The sequence below is a fragment of the Osmerus mordax genome, chromosome 1 (assembly GCF_038355195.1).
Source record: "Osmerus mordax isolate fOsmMor3 chromosome 1, fOsmMor3.pri, whole genome shotgun sequence".
NCBI classification, from domain to species: domain Eukaryota; kingdom Metazoa; phylum Chordata; class Actinopteri; order Osmeriformes; family Osmeridae; genus Osmerus; species Osmerus mordax.
Window position 1 is genome coordinate 3,917,795 of NC_090050.1, and position 22,795 is coordinate 3,940,589.

The window sequence follows — 22,795 nt, forward strand, 5'->3', positions numbered from 1 at the left end:
TAACTATTTAAGCTTTAGTCAATCACAAATTTGTGATCTTGAAACGTAATGGAGCTTCAAACCACCAAACTCAAGAGTTCATGGTTTCAGAACAGTTGGTAACGATTAGTTCAGTCAGCTTGGAATCTATTTACGTAAGGGATAATGCCCGACGAGGTGTACAATATCAACTACTTACTAACCGAGAGTGAGGTCATGCCGGGAAATATCCAGTGAGGCTTGATACGGCAAAGCCGAGGTTACTAAGTTGTTTATTATATGGCATTTTTAGCTCTTTTCATTTTGTAAATGAAAATAAATGGTAGGCTAATTGTAGCTAGCTCTCAAGTCTTCTCACGGTGTGTTTCAGGTGTTGCCTAGCAACCAATTACTTTTGATAGAAAGTGGACAACACGATTCTGCTAAAATGGCTTTAATTCCAACACAAATAACGACTCTTTTAGAAAGTTAACAATTTCTTCGTCGCTGTTGATGTCTTCAGTATCGTCTGGATAGTAAAACTCAGCTGACTCCTCGATATCGCTCATTTTGAAGATGACGTCAGAGGAGGCCAATAATAATCCGTATCAGACAGCGGACCGGCGATGAGGTCAATACGCGGCTGGCATGACTACCCATTAGCCAATCAGAACGCTCGTACTGTCGTTGCCATCAAATAAAACCTGATAATGGATGATGCGGAGGCGTGAACTGTCCGACGCGCACCGTCCTCGGGTTCCGACGGTTGCTTCGTCGGGCATTATCCCGTTTATACCATGGTCTCTTGCCAACGACTTTTTTTTACAAACATTAATTTATGTTTTCAGGCATTTTGCAATAGAAATTTAACGTTTTTTTGCGTTAGCCAACTCTGATATTTATAGTCCGCTCAGCTCATAGAACCAACACTTTGGCTGAGCTATTAGCCCGAAAGCTAACGTTATGCTAGCAAGATTCAAAGGCAATAACATTGTGTACGGTTGACAAACGCTAAATATAATTTTACAGTATGTTTGACAAGAAGATTTGCTAGCTAACCAGCCATGTCACTGTCCCAAAATCAATATAAAAGTTTTCACGAACAAAGTATCGGCCATATACTAGCTAGTACTACAATACGGCCGCAGCCTGTGGAGGGAGTTGAATAGCAAATGGATGTGAGATGACCGCATCAAAGTTGACATTTTCTCCAAACAGTAATTATAATTTGACAGTATGTCAGATGGCTGAGCGGTGAGGGAGTCGGGCTAGTAATCTGAAGGTTGCCAGTTCAAATGACGTCGTGTCCTTGGGCAAGGCACTTCACCCTACTTGCCTCGGGGGGAATGTCCCTGTACTTACTGTAAGTTGCTCTGGATAAGAGCGTTTGCTAAATGTAAATGTTTAACAACAAGACTAGCCAGATGTCATTGTCCCCAAATAAAATTAAGATTTTTAAGAAGAAAATAATGCCTGTCTGAAGTAGATTGACTAGCGAGGTGAATAGCGAATGGGATGTGAGATGAGCGGTTGCGTGACACTGACACAATACATTCAGAAAAGTAACATTTTTGAAATAGGTTAAAATAAATATTGAAGTCACTCATTGTTGTAAATGCAAGTTAGCTTGTTAAAGTCTTTCAAAATTGTAAATGGAGGCTTTGACTCCGTCCCTGTTGTTATGGTTACTTATTTCAGACACTTTGTACAGGCTCATATACTATGTAGCCAGCGGAATAATTTAGAACGGTGAAAAGACAGTTTTGCTGCAAATTACGTAGTAGGTGTCCGTATATCACCTGATAATGGACACCCCTGCAGCCAATCAGAATAGAGTATCAGAGTATTCACCCAGACCATGCTATAAAGTTTTTTAACAACCTCTTTGACACTAATTTCAGAACCTTGATGTCATAAAACTCTAAACACTTTATCCAATTGCTTGAATACTGCCAACTCGTCACTGATAATTTATTTCACATTGTGTTATGAGTATATAGTGAAATGAGTCATATTCACCTACAACAACTGTGGTAACCAGGGAGCTCACTCGGGCTTTACAGTTTTTCACAATTGTTAACACACGTCTCTCAAAACAATAACGTCTTTCTCAAAACCTGACATGCTAAACCTGACACTTTCTTTTCAAGATGACTCTTTGCCATCAAATCTCTTACCTGTTCACAAATTAACTTGTGTTCTCATTTGGTACACACATATTTTCAAATGATACATACATACCATTTATAACGGTACACACAACTAAGCATTTGCTGCACACTACCAAGCATTCACAGCACACTGTAGTGCAAAATTTAAAACACAATTATAGAAATGGAACACAACATATTTTACATTTAGTCATTTTAGCAGACGCTCTTATCCAGAGTGACTTACAGTAAGTACAGGGACATTCCCCACGAGGCAAGTAGGGTAAAGTGCCTTGCCCAAGGACAGAACTTCATTTGGCATGGCCGGGAATCGAACTGGTAACCTTCTAATTACTAGCCCAATTCCCTAACCACTCAGCCACCTGACTCCTGACTCACATATGAATGACAATGGCTCTGAAGAATGAGCCATTTCTCCTTTTGTAAAATGTCTCAGTGTAGGCCTACTTTTTCATAGTCAAACATAAAATAGCACACAAATATGCAGCAAAAAAAGTTTTATATCGGTACACACAGAGAACAGGCTGACGGTCTGGATGTTCCCGAATGTAGCATGGTCAGCCAGGATCCTAGTTTGTATTTGTCGGAGTGTGATAGCGTTGTTCTCACAAACCATATTTACAATTTCAGTCTCCTGTTCGGCTGTGAAAGTGTGTGTTCTTCCTCCACGGTGTGGTTCTCTTTCAGTCCTGCAAAATACAAATACTGTGAGCACACTGTATTCTATTGATATGCAGTATTACAGTACACAAGGCTAATAGATTTCATACTTTTCTCCATCCTGAAGATTCTAATGATGGCAGCAACTGTGAAGCGGCTGAGATTTGGTTCGACCCTCTGGCCAGGCTCCCTCATGCTCAAACCATGGTTGAGCACATGGTCTACCACAGTGGCCCGAATCTCATTAGAGAGGACCGTTCTCCTTCTTTCTCCTCCTCCTTCTTCTTTTCCTTGTCCTTCTCCTCCTCTTCCTCCTCCTTGTCCTCCTCATCCTTGTCCTCCTCTTCACCTTTGTCCTCTTCCTTCTCTCTCTCCTCCTACTCCTCCTCCCCCTGGTCCCCTCCTTCTTGTCCTCCTCTTCCTCCTCCTCCTCTCACTCTTACCCCTCTCCTTCTCTGGTTGTCAATATGTTCTACCTTCTCCATTGTTCACCAAACAAAACAGAGGACCAAGGCCCTTTTAATGCTGCAGTCCTGATTGCAAATTACTCACCAGACCTGAGTGTTTAGAGATTTGAATAGTTGTGTGTTGTAGGTTGATGCTTCGAGATTTTACTTGAGAAGTGTGTGCAACAACTGAACATTGTGTGTAGTGTTTTGACAACAAGGTTATGTGTAATTGACATCAGTGTGTAAACAAGGAAAGCCAGAGTCTAATGCAGATAAGGGAGTTTGGTACAATGAAGTGAAGGTTGTGAAAGTTGTGCCAAATGTTTGCTTTTTGTGTGTTAACAATTGTGAAAAACTAACCTTGTATGACCTAAGAAAACAGCACAACCAGGGACAGGTTCAGCCCAGGGCCCTGTTCCATAAAGCGAGTTTACCAAATAAGCAGGCTTATGTCAGTTATTCTGACTCATTTCCAGTTCATTCGGTTCCATAAAGCCAGCTCAACGTAGTTCGAACTCAGTTACTATGGCAACTTATGCTGCAAAACTAACCTGGTCTGGGGCAGGCTAACTTTCAGGCTTAGCACGTGTTGTTGCTCTTAACCAGACATTCCTGTAACACTGACCCAACTGGAAAACGATGATTCACCACTTTTGTTGTGGACATTTTTGGATGAATATGTTTTAATAGTGGTAAAACTTTAAAGTTCCTTTGTTCATTAATAATGGACAGCCAGTGACTAGTTTAAGTAAGGTTTTGAGGTGCTGAAAGCTCTGTGCGACAGTTTACCCTGGAGGATGGGTGGAACATCTTTATGGCCTTCTATCTATACAATGGAGATGTTGCTTTTACAGGAGGGGAGATAATTAAGTTGAGTTCAAAGGATTGTAAGGTGCTGCTGATGACTTGGGGGTTTGTTTGTAGTAGATTGGTTTAATTGAGATAGCTGACCCTTCCAAAAGGGACAGTTGACCATTTGGGGTAGATGCCTCCTGGAGTTTTATGACTCCCTGACCTAGAGAGAAATGCAGGAGAGACACCAGGGGGGTATTCCAGGTAGCGGGTTTTGTGAAAACTTTGAGTTGGTTAACCCTGAAAAGAGGCATACTCCTGGTTTTCCGTTCCAGAAAGAGAGCTAACGAAAACCTTTGGTCAGTGTCCATGGTAACTTACTCTGTGAACCTAACCTGCTCGCTAGCAAGTTTTCCATGACAAACTCTGCGTTTCTACCTATCCCTTCCCACTTTCTGAGCTTGATAAAGTTGGCAAACATGGGATGTCCTTTCCTGGTTCAGCCGACCGATCTAGAACAAAATTTAATTTGCTTAGTTATACGCCAGGAGAGGATTGTAAGACTGCGATTCGATGTGCTTTAATTCCCAAATGAAGTTAACGTTACCGTTTCTCGTCACACTCTGTAATTAATTTTGGCAACATTCTCAGCCCTTACTCTAATATTACACACCGTGGACGTGCACTCAGAACCGACCAAATGCTTTTTGGCACTGAAATAAAGACAAATCATTGAAATTGTATTTGGTCTTCGTCCATTGCCTACAAATACAAATACAACAATTTGTATTTTTATCGGCTATTGTTCCTACAATTTACATGATTCGCCTGTGACCACGTACCGTCTTGTAACTGGTGTTCCAGCAAATCTATTTCAAGACTGTAGGGGGTCAATATTGGCCAAACAATCAAAACTAATCCTATGGTTTGAAGGAAGATGGGAAACTGAACAGTGTATTAATATTAACCAAATAGTGCCAATACCAATGGAATTACAGTTATTTGACTCTGGGTTGAATCAGAGCAAAAATGGTCAAAGTAAGGTTAAATAAAATAATAATTTAATCATAGGTTAACTCTTACCTACTCTACCATGATTATTGTAAACCAGAGATAGAAAGAAAGTAAGAGGTGAGGAAGGAGGAGCAAGACAAGCCGTCAATGACGGAGGCGTCAGATGGGTGAGCGGTTAGGGAATCGGGCTAGTAGTCAGAAGGTTGCCGGTTCGATTCCCGGCTGTGAAAATTACATTGTGTCCTTGGGGCAAGGCACTTCACCCTACTTGCCTTGGGGGGAATGTCCCTGTACTTACTGTAAGCCGCTTTGGATAAGAGCGTCTACTAAATGTAAATGTAAGCCAGAGCTGAGGAGAAGGTCTCAAGAGATCAAGAAACCACAGAACAATGCTTCACAATTCCTTTTATACCCAAAAACAACTACAATCACACCACAATCTTGACCCTTACTTATCAACATGACTAGCAATGCTACAGTAAGTTACACAATGAGGTGTGAGAGTCAAGTTGAGACTCTATCCAGTAACTCCAGATTTTATCATATGAGAGGTGGGGGCAGGTTGACACTTAGCCTTACAAGATCAGCCTTTATTTTTCTGCCCTCAGTACGCCATCTCTTGATCAAAATAGAAATTCAGCAAATAGAAATTCAACTATGAGTATTAATATAGGCTATTGTTCCTACAATTAACATCACCTGTGACCATGCAACCCAGCTGTAACGGAGTCAGTTGGCTGAGTGGTGAGGGAGTCGGGCTAGTAATCCGAAGGTTGCCAGTTCGATTCCCGGTCATGCCAACTGACGTTGTGTCCTTGGGCAAGGCACTTCACCCTACTTGCCTCGGGGGAATGTCCCTGTACTTACTGTAAGTCGCTCTGGATAGGAGCGTCTGCTAAATGTAAAATGACTAAATGTAAACTGGTGTTCCAGCAAATCTATTTCAAGATTAGCCTTTATTCTTCTGCCCAAAGTAAGCCTACACCATCTCTTGATCAGTTTTTGGCACTTTCTTCATGAGATGCAGTTTGTACAACTAATTTACTTGTAACTGGGAATACATGATTACATTAAATTCCACAGTTCCACATGCAGAATTCACCTGCCATTAAATGAACATCTCACTATATACAGCATCCATGCTCTGTTCAACAGGATCAGAATGTGCAAAATGTTTTTCTATTCATTATTCTCATAATGTCAGTGTGACTGACAATTCCACACAAGGCTGTAAATAAAAGTAAATGGGGAGAGAACTACCAGTAACTACCATACATAGGCTTTTCTGCAACCATTTCTGTGGCAGCAGTCAAGGTCTCTTCGTCATCTTTATCATCATCATCCTGTGATGAAAAGCCTTCTGTTGGGGGTAACTGCTACTACAAGTTGAATAGGCACCAACTGATGTTTACTTTGTATCATGTCGAATATGATTAAAACCAAGGTGACGTAGAGGCTACAATCACAAGCTTATAGGCCTAAGCAAAATATGCCTTACCTGTTCGCAGTATGTTTTTATATTTAATATAACATTGAACATGCTATTTTATTAAGTCCACCACTTTTTCACCTGTAATATTAACGCAGTGGAGTTAAATGTTCAATGTATGGACTGGCTACTGCATTAAAATGTAGCCTATGCATTGACTCGGCAGCAATCGTCTCCCACGCCAATTGTCTCTACGCTGCTAAGGCCATGTTGCTTTTTCCGGAATATGTGCTCAGATTTAACATAAACACGTAATAAAACTTATATCTGAAGTTTGGTGAAGTAGGACAACGTTTTTTGTTGCCGGGTGCCATGGTGGATCCTAGTATCGGAGCTCCACTGATGTTGGCTTTTAATAGTTCTTATGCACGCGCTTAACTCAGAGTGGACGTACTCCGAGTTGACTTAACAAATTCAAATCAGAGTTTCCCATTTTAAAGTAGATGAACTCAGAGTTCAGGGTTAGGCTCACAGTTTGTTAAACCCGCTACCTGGTATACCCCCCAGGTCCTGAGGCTCTGTTGTTTCAACTGTCACTGCATTGTGTTAGAAGAATGTGACATTTATATTGATACATTGTATTCTTTTAGGGAGTGAGACAATCACAGAAGAGACCTGGGACAGCTACATTAATTGAAGGTGTGTAGAAATGACCATATGTTATAAGTTTATAAAATAAATTGTGTGAATGGTAAACCCCAACACTCTGTCAAACGACTCTCTGGTAGGGTCCTCCGGTATAGGACTGGTCACAGAGTACTGTAAGATACTGTAATATTCGAATAAATCATTTGTATCAATCCGGCAAATCGTATCAATCTAGAAATACAGTGTCGTCGGAAAACTTCCTTTACACTTTCTGGCGTGATGCCTTTTTCTTGACCTACGTAGCCTATTGTTCATGTCAATCATGGCGTGCCATTTATTTTGATGAAGTGGTGGATGAGTTTTCATAGTACGCGGCTTAAAGAGAACGTTCTTTTGGCAAGAAGTCACGTGATCGTGAACATTGCGTTTTGCCATGGTGAATTTATATGATCCATGTTCTACCTCTTGGGCTGCTTAGGAATAGGGTGCGCCCACAATTATCTTGACTTCTTGGATCTGACTTGAATTAGTCGGATTGCGTGAACTAGAATTGGCCTTTATGGAACCGCTTTAGCCCCGACTGACTTGTTAGGTTGATTCAGATGACCAATAGAGGTCAAGCAGTGGGAGAAGGAAGACAAGGAAGACGTGGTGGTCAAAGGAATTTGGGAGGAGGCAGGGGACAAGCAGCCCTTCTGAGAGGTGATCGTTGGCCTTGTCATAGAGGAGAGCTAAGGCCTCACCAGAGGTTTGAGAGGTGTTGGGCTAAGTGGTAGAGGACAACACCAAGGACCAAGACAGCGGCAGCAACAGCAAAGAGTACCGATGAAATCCGAGCAATAATTGTAGACCATGTCATAAATCATGGCATGACAATGACTGAGGCAGCTACAATTACTCAACCTAACCTCTGAAGATCAACCGTGGCAAACATCATCAGAACTTTCCACAATGAGAACTGGTAAGTCTTCATAATGCACTAAACATAAGGCTACTCTCAATTGTCAAATGACTATGCCAATGTGTACCACAGAGAAGGTGATGTGACTACGTAAATGTGTTCTAACTGTATTTTCCCCTGCAGAACAGAAACTAGGCCAAATAGGGAAATAGAGGCATAATTCTGACTGACCAACAAGAATGGGCTGTGGTCAATTTGGTTTGGGCCAGAAATGATTTTCTTCTTACAGACATTTGGCAGCACATCTTGGACAATAACAACATGTTCAAGTGGAACATGTTATATATGTGGAAGCCATAAGTTTTCAAACTATTGCACGCATGCTGAAAAGGCACCAGGTGTCTCTAAAACAGCTATGCCACGTGCCTTTTGAAAGAAATGCAGACAGAATGAAGCAACTGAGGACTAAGTATGTTCAGGCATATTCAGTTTCAAGATGCCTTTTGTGAAAAATTCCAACTAAATTCTACATAATCAGTAATTCTTGTTCTTGGAGCTGGATGCTGACAAAAAAACATCACAAATTCATCTTTTTGATGGAGGAATATTTCCAGGCCATGGATGCTGCATGCAATGACGTCATGGCAAACCAGTATAAGAAGATGGGCCTTCGGGTTACTTCAACTCAGAAAACACCCTCATTACAATAAGGGTGCAGTTATTTGGTGTATGGAAGTTGTATTTCGTTTTCAATGGGTCGTATAATGGTCATGATGATTATTAAAGGTTTAGGGATTGTCAAGACAAGCAGGACCAATTAATTCCAATGCACCTTTACCTGCACTTGGTACAAATGGCAAATCAACTTAAACATAACAGCTAATCTCAGGGTGCTGTTTAGTGCTGCTGGTCTAGGACAAAGGCTAAAGCAAAGGCACATGATGGTACACATGTTGATGATAATTAATGTCGGCACCAACAATGTTAGGCTGATACAAGAGATTACTACGGGTAATACAGCAATTGCATGTCACCTTGTTCAAAAGATGAGTGCATTAAATTTGTCAACTCGCACACTCCTTGTGCCTCTTAGAAAGGTGGTTTTGCTATGATCTATTACTCCAGATTCAGCCTAATTGTGAAGTATGTGAACACCTTTAACACATTTGAGATCATTTGCATAAAACCTCAAATTCCGTCAAAGCTGTTTCTGCTCTCCTCCCCTCATTTTGTATAGCCAATCTGTCTCATCCTTGTTATAGTGCGCAGCTGTACGATTAATATGCATAAGGTTGTTATTGTTTGATATCATCACCCAGCATGGGAGAATTCCAGGTGCCTTGTTCATTTGTGTGGTTTGGTGTTTCCCTCCTCCTGGATTTGTGCTGTTTCCACAAAGTTCTATATTTTAGACATTTTCATAAATAGATTTATGAAAACATGTATGGTCACTCCTTTTTGGTGACGAGAATTAAACTTGATTAGCAGGTGCTGGACAATGCACTACCTTGCGAGATAGTGAGTTGGCTAGTTAGCTTGTTTGCGTTTTAAATACCGACGATGTGATTCTGCAGCAATTGAAATACACAAATAAAAGGTTTGTTTGTCAAAATAGTTGACAAAACAATGGCAATGTTTTGAGACTCGATTAGTTTTTGGAGGAATTCGAAGACTGGAAGGAACATGTGGAAAGGCTGAATAACCTTTTATCTGTAAATTGAATTTCCGATTAAACTAAACAGCACCCTAATCTTTTGAGTGTGTGTGGAGTTAAAATCTACAAGTTCATGAGGAATTTGGTTACTCCTCTGGAAGCCAGGGGAACTTTCTTTTGGGGACTTTGTTCAGACCCAACAATCCGATGCCTTCGTAGAATGTTTAACTGCCATTTTTGGAAAGCAGGTCAGTCTGTTGCTATCTTTGTGGCTGAATTGGCTCAACTAGCTGAACATTGTGAGTCAGGGACTGTGTTGGAGAACATGTTCCTTGACTGATTAGTCTATGGCATGCACCGAATCCTGGATTCGGTGCATGCCATAGACTAATCAGTAAGTTTAACGCTCTGCACCCCTTGCCTTCCCACAGTGCCCCACGCTCGGGGGCGTGTTAGACAAGTTAATACAGAGTTGTAGTTCTCTAAGGTCACTGTTGTAGTCATGGCCAAGCGTGCAGATTTGGGTTCATGTACTCACAATATCGATCAAAATACCACTTTTACACAACATTTATGTAAAAATACAGAATTTTTACTAGTGCAAGATTACAGTAGAATACATGTTTGCTACCGGTCACTCAACCAGTCGTTTGTAGGCTGGGCTAGCGAGCTAGCAGTGGCACAGAACAGTCACGTAATGTGACAAGACTGAATTTAAAAGTAGGCTATAAAAACACACTAGGAACACTGACGACATCGGCAACCATGCACTATGCATTATTAGTTTAATGTAATCTTTAAATTCAGGCTCGTCACATTAGTAACTTTGTTCTGAACAGAACTGGGTGTGCAGACACATACAAAAAGTTTCTCCTCCTTGAAATTGTGAAACCTAGAAATGTTTATCATGACCAACGGTTGCTACGTTACAAGAAACAAGAAACCAATCCGAAAGGCCAACGCTAGCGTTTTCACGCTCTTCATTTACATAAAGTTGAGAAAATCCAACTTGCAACGCTCCGTTCCGCTCGCCTTCCCACAATGCCCTACGCGAGCGTCAACGCCTGGTTTCATTGAAAATGAATTGGAAGCCGACGCCCCGCGCCACACGCTCCGCTGCAGTGTGAACGCACTGTTAGAATTTTTTTCCACCGAACCCGAACCCTACGCTTGCACTACGCGCGCTACGCTGGTCGACATGATGACGCCGCCGTTGATTACGGGAAGGTGTTTACGTAGGTGGACCGTTCAATGCAGTGGGCTGAGAGAAAGTGAAAATGGAACTTGTGAGCATAAAAAGTGTAGTTTGGCAGTACTTTCAGTCAAAAGAAGGCGATTCAAGTCGAGCTATATGTTCAATTTGCAATGCCGATTTGTCTCGTGGTGGCAAGGACCCTAAACAATACACAACATCTCTGCTTTTAAAACATTTGCATATGAAACATCCGAAAGAAATTCAAGAAATCTAAAAGGCTAATATTTTGGATATTGGTTGGATCTTGAGATAGGGTAAACATAGGCATATGGTAATTGTCAAAATAGTTTTTCCCACTTGTCTTCCTGGCATAATGTTGCCATACTGTTTACAGTAAAAAATTAAAATAAAAAACAAAATACACTGCTGATGACGTTGTTTACTTCTTTAATGTGTTTACTGTGTTAATGGACTGAGAATGGGAGTAGGATTCGGTGTTCGGTTTCCGATTCGGCCAAATCTTAACCAGTGGATTCGGTATTCGGCCGAACCCCAAAAATCTGGATTTGGTGCATCCCTATTAATGAGTATGGCATACAGTTGGTTGGTTTCTGGGGGAAGTCACACTGATTTTGCAAACACAGAGTGTCTGTGTCCTATGGAGGTTGAAGTAAGGACAATCTAGGAAGCTACAAAACCTCAAACCTGATAATTGTCTCATGTGGCAGAGCAGGTGGATCCAAATGCAGGAAAACACAGGCAGAATGAAAAGGAACTAAAAATAATTTACAGCTGAGTGATTTGAACAAGATACAGGTGTGTAAGGAACCAGGGGAGAGAGACAAGACAAGGACTGGACACTCGAACTGCACCCAACAGACTAGGGGCAGGGAAAACACATGGAGAACACACTGGAAAAACTATGGCACAACTATGTCTGTGTCAAAAGCTTTCAAGGAATTGAAAGCACTGCTGCAATATTCACAGCTGGTGGTTTATTTTGACCACAATAAAGAAATCTTCCTGTCCTTTGACGCCTCGGTCGTGTGGTATCGGGTCACATCAGATGGAGGGTGGGTCAGAGAAGCCCAGTGGTTTTGCTTCATGCATGCTGATGAGTGCTGATAAGGTCAAGACTCTTTTCAGTTAAACAAGGAAGATCTAGTCTTAGCCTTTGCTGTGAAACTGTATCTGCTAATCAGATCAAGCAGCAAAAATAGACAGAGTGAAAAGATACCTAGTGCAGGGTGGGCCTACTATCATGAGGTGTGACCGTAAACATTGAACTGAGGGTCAGGATGGCTGCATTCTCTGGGGGTCCATAGTTGTTGTTTCAGCCGTCCACAAGTCTTGGATGAGATTCATGAGGCTCACTAAGGGGTTTCCCGGACAATTTCAGCCAGATCTTACATCCAATGGCCTAACATGGATCAGGGCATAAGTCACAACAAAGTGAAAGCCTGTTCTGTGTAACAGAACAACCAGAAACCACCACCCATACCACCACATCTGTGAAAAATAGCAACAACAACCTCTGAAAGACTATTTGCAACCCATGGTCTGTCAGGCTCATTTGTTTCTGACAACGCAACAACCTTTACTTGTGACTTGTTTCAAGAATTCATGCAGAGAAATGGAATTTGTCATGTCCGCAGAATTCCATTTCACCCAGCCTCAAATGGCTTAGCTGTGCAGGCTGTGCAGACACTGGAGGAGGGGCTCAAAAGGATGACTGGGGTAACCACCAAGCTCTCCTTGATCTTGTTCCAATGCTGCATTACTGAGCACTGATTCGGAACTCTGGATATGTGTTTCTAGCCTGGCTCTGCCCTCCTACGTACTTCCGCTCAATTTTCATTTTGCTTCTGTACTAGGTCTGGGATTTCGGTGTATTAGTCGGTTTTTGGAAACATCATTTTTGTAGGTCCAATCAGCGAACAGAGGGAGTGGCTGAGAACGATGACGTTGATGTTGCGCGCTAGTTGGAGTTTTAGTTCAGTAATGGCGGCGGAGAAAGATGCGAGCGAAGATTTTCGGTCCGTTGTGGCAACGCTGCCAAATATCCAGAAGTTAAAGCCAGAGCAACAACAATCCTTGATGAGTTTTGTTGGTGGCCATGATGTTGTGGCCCTCCTCCCCACAGGATTCGGGAAAAGTTAGATTTTCCAGCTAGCTCCGTTATTGGTGAAGGAGTGGGCTAAGGCAAACGCTAGCAATTGGTTATGGCAGATCCAATAGTTTTAAACTTCAACAGAGTACCCGCCTTCAAGGAAGTTAAGGATTGTCAAATGTCCCAAACTCTCTGTACAAATGAAATGTACGAGAGTCTGGTAGGACCAGGCTAATGTGTTTCATCAACCATTGGCAATTGTTTTTTCTCTACTCTTGATGGATAACTGTGTTAAGTCTATAGTCTGCACCTCTCTGTGTCACCGGCAGTCTCTGGAGGAGGGGATTCCTCACTGAATTGCTTTTCCCAATGTTTCTTAAATTTTTGAGTTTTCCTGGGAGATTTTTCTTGTCTTTCTTGAGAGTTTAGGTTGGTTTAGGTGCAGTTCTATGGCCATAAGTGAAGCCCTCTGTGACAGGGCTGTGCAAATTTAATGTCACAGGTCGCACAGCGTCTGAGCGCCGATCTGCATCACCGGAATATTACTTTGTTGTGGTATCTTATTCTTTGTTTTGTTATCAATGGACGTTTGGCGTTTGACCTTTGTTCTGTAACATGTTTATGAGCAAGTAAAGTACTCGTGCACTTTCATCCCAAGACGTCGACTCCTTGCCTGCTTTATCACATTTGATTTGATTTGAAGAAGGAAAAACAAATAGAAAAACATCACCCACAAATGAGAGGCAATTAAAACCCAATTACATTGTCTACATTTGTAACTTCACAAGCAGCCATCATTGGTTGCCAGACATCATCATGATTCAGAGTGTTCCAGTCTCTTTTTCCATCCGCAGACACCAGGGGCCAAATGTATGAAGGCACGTACGCATATAAATGGGCGCAGAAACATGTGTACGGGTGTTTCTACACAGAGTTTCAGATTTATGAAAACACACATGAAGTGTTTTTGAGACATGAGTTGAAGATGTGATATGGCGACACAGTGACCGAAAGGCGGAGAGAAATTGCATGCATAACAAATAACAGTTTTACTTGATCTACAATGGGAGTAAATTGTATAGGCTATTAAAAAATTATGCCAATTATCTTGTTTTAGTCTATTTAGCCAGAAAGAAGAATTTGGGCCACAAATTTGTTACGCCAAATGTGACTATGCAATCGCTGCACTATACCACTTTTGGAGGACATCAAACGTGTGATATCGGTCGCGTACGGAGTGTTCATACATCTGAGAAAAACATTGCGTAGGCCTACAGAGTTTTCCGTTTTTTCTCCATATGCATACTTTTACGGATTAATTTACACAGAGTTTGATACATTTGTGACACGGTCCAGTCAAAAGGGGTCATTTCTCAGTTTTTTTACAGATTGTGAACAGAACTCGCCAAAGTAGACAGAGACTCCATCTCTGTCTTGGTTGTCCTACTGGAGTGCAGCATTTGACACTGTTGATGATTAATAAATTGTCCTCAAGTGTATTCATAATAATCTAGGGATCTCCGGCTCATCATTCCAATGGTTTCTATCATATCTATCTTACAGGTCACAATTTGTCCACTGTAATGTTCAGTCACAAGTGCACTCCACTGTTAAATTCGGATCACACTATGTTCTGTCCAAAGCCCTTTGCTCTCTACATGCAAACATAATTCAAGTAACTTTCACTGCTATCTAGACAACATCCAGCTATATTTGCCTAAAGCCTGGCAAACTACCACATGAAATGAATCTCTACAATAAGGACATGGACAGACAATTTATTCCTTCTCAAAACTGAGGTGCATGATTACAAAAACAAAACAAAAAAATCACAATAACATCTTAATAGATGCAGACGTCTCATATGAATGAAGGCATTACCTAAGCCATAAGCATTACCCAAAATGCATTTTTCCATTTAAGTAACATTTCTAAAATAAGAAGATTTCTCTTGTAGGATGATGCTGAAAAACAAATACATGCATTTGTTACATCCCAAATGGACCATTGTAATATTCTGTTTCTGGCTCAACTGCAGCAAGATTACTACTATGCTTGCTTCCAATACAAGCCAGAACCAATTTAAAAGTCTTACTCCTAATGTACAAATCACTTCATGGATTAACACTGCTGTATTTCTCAGACCTACAATCACAAGACACCAGCTAGCTGGGGGTTACCAACATGAACAAGAAGAAAACAATGGGGAAGAAAAGGGCTGGGCTTTTTCATGAAGAGCGCCTCTCCTATGGAACATAAGTCTTGTTTCAATCAGGGAGGCTGACACTATCTCTGTGTTTAAGACTATGTTAAAACGTTTTATTTCACTCAGTTTTGCGGCTGAACCGTTGCACTAGATGACACTTAACCAGTGGGGACCCACCCCTACTAATACTGTAACTCAAATCAATACAAATAAATGTAATATTGATTTTATTTGAAAAAGTTAATTCTCTGACTGACATTTGGGATTTGAAAAATCACACCCCTATGCCAATTGATGTTAACGATAGATTTTCGCTTACATGTTTGAGTCTCTCAAGTTCTATTGGCCCCTTAGGAACACCAGCTGACAATACAAAGGCATGCCAACATTCTGTAAGGGAAGGAGTCTGTTGATCAATATGTAAGCACTCATCTCGATACACACACAGCCGCGTGAACACAAATTGACATGTACAGAAACCATTTCCAACTCTGAGAAAATACTGTCATAAAATTGTTCAAAATTGTCTGCAGCTGGAATAAAGAAGTATATTTCCCACTGCATGTCAGAGACCTAAACAACTATGGATCTGGAGTCCTCCCACATTTAGCTGGTCAGAAAACTTTATGGTTCCCCAAATGTACATAAATTATCATGCTGAGTCCATATAGATTTTACACATGCTCATCAATGAACATAAATCTGTGTTCAAATCAATACCAATTTCCCCCTAAATTCCTATTTCAACAGAAGTCATCCCAAGCCAAAGCCCACTCCCTTTAACTCTAACTAGGCCAAGTTATGCTTAGAAGTTTGTGGCCAAAAGCAGAATAATGTTGGAAGAAGAAGAGAGAATAGCAAGAGAGAATGTGAAAGAAAAAGAATCCTGAAAGATGGGTGTTCTTTGCATTTTTTCAGATGCATGCTAATTAGACACAAATAACTATATAGTTCCCTGAAGGCTCTGTGTGTGTCTCTCTCTCTCATTCTCTCTCGCTCTCCCCCTCTCTAATTGATGGAGACAGGGATAGGAGGAAGAAAGAGAACCTCCATTTGAGTGTGTGAATGCATGCGTGTTTGTGCATGTGTTGCCTCGCCTTTCAGGGTTGTTAGTGAAGTGTTTTCCGTAATAGGAAAAATTGGAGGGATGTTTTTAATTCCCAGTCTGAGTTTAATGTAATTGCCATGGAAATGAGTTGGGCTGGTTTTGCTACCCAAGAGGTCCATTTTGGATGGTTTTCTTTTTTCAGCATTACTCAATGCATCCTACGGCTTCATCAGATGGCAAACTTCGTAAAGTCTAATAATATCAAATTTACTTTCCTCCTCTCTGTCTCCTACCATTGATTCTCTTACATCTTGATTTCGATCCAATCCCTCATCTCAACCCTGTCTCCTTCCCTATCTTTCCCCCCGCTCTTTTCCCCATTTTTCTCTTTCCTCTTCCTCTCTCAATCACTCTTCCTCTTTTCTCTCTCTGTCTCACTTCTCTCCCTTCCCTTTTCCACTGTTTCTCCTTAGGCAAGGGTTTTAGGTGCTGGGCACCGGTGTGCAGCAGATGTCCCTCTTTTGTCCCAAACCGGGCTGGTACCTGGCTGGCTGGCGGGCTGGCCTGTGGAGGGTAGGGAGAGGCCTCAGCATGGCATTTGAATCACAGATCTGGTTAAACTGTAATCTCCGGGCATTAGGCCTGGATCCAAACCTATCAGATGGTTTCTCTCGTCCTGACTCGACATGCACACACACGCACACTGTGTACCTTTATACAAGCGCATACAATTAGCATCTCTTTGGTGTACAATAAAACACACAGTCCCACACTTCCGAGGGTTGAGTCGAGCTAACCCCCTACCAAACAGTTCTTAAACTATACATGACCAAATCCGATCCATTGCCATCCCTTATTGCACTTGTACTTAATTCTTGGGAATCCTTACTCAATCAGTCAAAAGCATTGTTAATGTACTTTATCTGACATCAAACCATTTACACCTCCTTGCATCAGAAACACAGCAAATCAATTCAAAGACTAAATTCCATTATTTGGGCTGCTTTGCCTTCTCCTCCCTCTGTTACATCTCATTCAATCCATCTCACTCCTCACCCCTCTCCCATTCTCTCTTTCTTTCTTTCTTTCTTTCTTCCTTTCTCCTCATCACATATTTATTCTACTTTCATCCATCTCCCCATAACCTTCTCTCCTGAACCCTTACCCTCCCCTCTGTCCTACCCTTTACCTTACTCCTCTCCCACCCTCTACCTTACCCTGTGAGGTGTAGAATGAGCAAGTGAGTGAATGTGCAAGCGAGTGTGTGAGTAAGTGAATGAGAGCTGAGTTGGGGTTGATTTGCCGGCGATAATGTGGTCTGCATGGTGTGTTGAATAATTGGTGGAAGCTTAACCTCTGAGGGAAGAGCTGCAGATTATGAATTGGCGGAGTGGGCCGCCTGAATGTGAAACCCCAGGCATGCTCCCCTTCTGATTGAAGATTAGCTCTGCATTAGCAAGGGTCCCCACAGACATGAGTTGGAAGGATACACTCACACACAGCAGCATGGATAGTGTCCTTTTTCAGCCAATCTTTCTACAGTTTAATTATTCTACCTTTATTGTTCTTTATCTCAATCTTTCATGGCATTTTAGTCTTTCCTGACCTTGTTCACATGCTCTCCGGACCTACTTGAAATTACGTTCAAGAATGGGAATATTGCACATACACACACTCACTTTCTGTCTTTTAACCCCACACACTAGCCATGAGAACATAATTAAACTATGGTTCCCCTCCTAGGGCTGGCTCCAGAGGGAGCAGATAATGAGAAGTGAATTTTCTAAAACTCTCTAGCTTTTGAAGAAAGGCTACTGTTTGTTTCAGAGATAGTGAATGTACAGATGTCAATTTCAGTCCTGTGTTAAGATTTCAGAGATCATGGTGCTATGTATGAAGAACAATTAACTAAACCAGATGTGCAGGGTTTGAAGGAATTCTTTATTGGCATGGCATGAGGAAGCAAAGACCTTGAATCCATCATTCATTCATCCATTATTTTGTTGTTATCAACATGGTGCTTCACAATGTTAAAAGGATCTCTTCTTAAAAGGATACTGAGAAAACCAAATAAACAATTTTAAAACTTTTATATTGATTTGGAAAAGGAGTAAGATGGGAGAGAGGCAGATTTATTGACCATTTGTGTTGCTCTGCTGTCAAATACAATGATTTCTCAGAAGCTTGGATAATATTAATTTGGGAGCAGCACTCGGGTACAGCTAACTGTTAGTTTGAAAGAAAAAGTCACACAGAAAGAAAGAATAAATAAATGACTCATCAAACAATACCTTAAAGCTAAGTAACTTTCCACCAGGATCTTATTTTCAGGTTCTGCCCAGATGAGTGCATGAGTAGTTTCACCGCAGATGCTTGACAGCACCCTGATTCACACATACATACCCTTCATTTAGTCTCTATCTGCAGATAAGATGAAAGCTCTGTCTGCGTCAATGGCCAGAGTGCCCTCACTCCACCCAAAGGAACACACAAAAGCAGCAACAATGACAAGGGTGACAGCCATGGCTCCAGGAATCATCTAATCAGATTGCATATAGCAACCTAGAAGATGGGGCCTAGATCTGTGTGTTCACAGAAGGACACCATTGCTGTCCACAGAAACTTGCGTATGTAGAAAAATACTGGATAGTCTGCTGAAACTGCTCTCTTTCAGTGCAAGTAAGACGTGTTAGAAGTTCTGGATCAGATCATTTCATGTCTTTAAGTATTTGACCCATAAGATGCTGTAACAATGCCTTAAGACAAGGCTAAACCTTACTCATCCATTCAAGTTGAGGCTAAAACAGGGCTAACACAGTTAAGTGCAACTGTTGATGAGAGTGTGTTCTACTGTGGTTGTAGCCCCTCTATTCTTTGTCTGATGTAATATGAACCATGGGCACACCCAGAGCTGTCCTTTCTGCCCTGTCCTATTCAACCCTTGGCTCCCTGAGGCTGTTCTCCGTTTGAAGCAGAGACCTTTGTTCACTTGGCCAAAAAAGCTCCAGGACTATCGGAGAGAATGACAAAGGGGATACTTTATCATCATAAAGGATATAGATATATGTCTGTCTGTGTATATATGGCCAGACGTATCAAGCCAATTCCTAATAGGGACTGTTCCTGGTTTTGGGCTATAGCCCTTAGTTCTGCTGGTGGAAATATCAATGCTAACACACAAAATGTCATTCTAGAAGGCATTTTCCTGTTTCGTCTTGATGATGCCCCCATGCATAAAGCTCGAAATATAGAGCATTTAAACTTCAGCTCTACAGGTCACAGATTCTAATCCCCTGTATGTCACTATAAGATAAAAATTTGCTAAATGAGTACATGAGGCCTACATTACATAAGCAGAGGTACAGCTGTCTTGTTGCCTGACTTTTGCAGTGGTTCACTCAAAATCAAGTCAGACATTTTCTTACAGCCACCCTAAATACGGTGAAATGAAATGTGATGCCAAACAAATTTTTCTTCATCGTCAATGTCGCATTCTGTAACTAATCAATGGGCTTGTTTTGAGAGGAAAAATATATTTAAACAGGGCAATTAGAAATCTCGCTGACACTTTCTCCTTGGAACCGCAATTAGTCACTTCTGTTGACCTGCCAGAGTAAATGCTCACAAGTCCTCATTCCCCAAATACTGGAGAAAATTGGTATTGGGTAAAAGACTGCTCGTCTGAGGGATTTTTGGCATTTTTGAATCCAACAGTTAATATTCCAGGGAACTTGTCTGCAATGCACTATTTTGCACTGACCCAGCAAGCCACCAATGACGTCTATTTTTTAGAGATCACCGAATTTGCAACTGAGCACATGACAGAATAAACAGTCTAAAAACAAATGACAAGATTGGTGCATTAGAAAAAATGTGCAATAGGCAGATAAGCTACAAATGATTAAGAATAAAGGCATGTTCAGTGGAGAAAAACAAGTGTATGTGATGGCACTAGTTGTTTTGGGTCACATTTTAGTGAGAAACTTATTTTAATGAGAGAGAGACTGTGTAAAGAATGTGCAGAAAGCCGTGAACGAATGCGACAACATTCCACTGAGCTTGTATGCTATCAGTAGGAGGCTGGTGGGGGCGTGAAGCTAATGCACAGCAAATGCATCAGCAGTTTCACACCTGTTTCTAGACCTAAAGATACGCTTAGCATCATGCGAAACATCACATTGAAAACAGGGAATAAAGGGGATTGTGGTAAAACAGAGAAAATGGGGGGTTAGAGAATGGAAAGAGTGTTAGATGTCACTTCAGTTCCTCATGTTAAGCACATCTTTCTGCCTAAACAATGCATTTGCTCTTGGTTGATCAGGATATAAAAGCCTATCTTTAAAAAAATATATGTTTAGCTTAACATTCTGATATTGTTCTACGATAGCTGATGTAAATTCCAAAAAGAATCCAAACTTGCAGCTTGGAGTCAGGTGGCTGAGCGGTTAGGGAATCGGGCTAGTAATCTGAAGGTTGCCAGTTCGATTCCCGACCGTGCCATGACGTTGTGTCCTTGGGCAAGGCACTTCACCCTACTTGCCTCAGGGGGAATGTCCCTGTACCTACTGTAAGTCGCTTTGGATAAGAGCGTCTGCTAAATGACTAAATGACACATCGTAGTGTAAATAAGATAAATAACATAAGGCCATTTAGTTTGTTTAATAAAAGAGAAAGCTATAGACCTGTTTTATAGGAAAGATAAGGCCTTAAATGACTTATTTTGTGATCGGGCGCTATATAAATATATATATTTTTTTTATTATTATTAACTTGACCTTCCAGGGGGGGCGGGGCGGGGGGGGGGGCGGGGCGGGGGGGGGGCGGGGGGGGGGCGGGGGGGGGGCGCCCCCCTAATATAATGGTAGGGGAAACACTGTAGCTTAAACACATTTAGCATGTGCCTCGTCTAGTGGATTTGTTGGTTTTCATACCTAGACATTTACTCCACGGAGTTCTTATATTGATTGAGCCTGTGTGAGACAGGTAGGCTGCCTGTGCTGTGGCAATATGTTCTCTCGCCTGTTGTGCGCACGCTCTGAATGACAAGGGGGATTCCACTGTTTAAATGATGAACCACATCAAGTGAAAGCCATCCTTTGTTTCTGTCACAAAAGCTTAGATACAACAGTGTAATGTAGGCAGGAGAGCAAAGAACAAAAGTAATATGATTACTGATTACTCCTTAAAAAGTAACTTAGTTACTTTACAGATTACTTGATTTTAAAAGTAACTAAATTAGATTACAAGTTATTTTATTAGTTACATTCAGCAGCTAGTTAGTTACATACAACACCACCGCCGCCTCAACATAAAAATAACAACCGGTTTTGCCGACACTCACTTTATCAGAAGTGCATTTTTAACAGTGATGTAGACAACAACAATGAATGTGTACAACGAACCTTGATATTCCCATCTTTAGCTGACAAATACTCAAAATAGTGATTGTATTTCCAACTCGAAAATGCGCGTCTCTCTCCATTGTTGTTTGTGTCGCTGTGCCTACTTCAATTGTCTCCAAACATCTCCACTGTAACTTTGCCGATGAGAGGCAACACACAAGTGTAATGTTGATTTATAGACAAGAGTTTCTTTTGAAATGTTGACCTAAGAACGCACTTGGAAAAACGACTCAAATCGTAGGCCTAGCCTACTTGGGGGAGAAAAAATAAAATAAAAAACGCCCCGAGTAGCTACAGTAGCCTAAATCTGAGATCATTTGCGAACCATTACTTTTCGAAAAAACATGGATTTAGTTGCGGTTCGTTGCATTTGTTCATGTAATAGTTTATGAATCTTATTTGTCTTTCTTATTTGTCACATATAATCAAATCGAGATGGCACCGGAGCAAAGGTGCTTGATGAAAGTGGCGACTCAGAGTCACTGGAAGGGAGTGGTAGGTCTATGTATATAGCCTACACGTGACGTGACCCTCATGCTGAAAACGTGACTTTGCATAGGCTACATGACTTCACTCCCAGAGACGCAAGAAGAAATCAAATATATATATTTTACTATTAATGACAAAATAGTAACGCGCAGTGACTTGGACAAGTAACTTTAATCTGATTACTGATTTGGAAATAGTAACGCGTTAGATTACTCGTTACTGAAAAAAAGTGGTCAGGCTGGTTAGGCCTAGTACTGGAGAAAATAAACAAACTTTTCATACGAATGTCCTGCAAAGAAAATCGAGTAAAGGTCTTCATCTTAATGACAAATGCCATTTGCGAGTGAACAATTTCACGTAAATTGTTTTTGTGTATCATGTGCGGCAAATAGATGGGCTTAAATAGTTAGTAATGAAAAAGCACTGAAAATGAATGAAATCATACAGAAAAACCAACTAGCAGTTGGCACAAAAATAGAAACCATGATCTTTAATGCATTAGGCCTATTGCTGAACGAAGATAATTAACAAAATCCTGAACAATTACCTACACTCAATTGGTTTCATCGTAATGTCTAGTGGGCTCAGTAGTAAAAGATGCATATCCAACACAGGACACTATGGCACACACCCAACAAACATTCACCCCCACACACGTACCTCTCTCTT

The 22,795-nt window shown here is 41.2% G+C and overlaps 1 protein-coding gene across 1 annotated transcript in view; it reads right to left on the minus strand.

Annotated features, from left to right (window-relative positions):
- lhfpl4a (LHFPL tetraspan subfamily member 4a) overlaps positions 1-22,795 on the minus strand; it is a 61,484-nt gene that overhangs the window by 37,980 nt on the left and 709 nt on the right. The window lies entirely within an intron of this gene.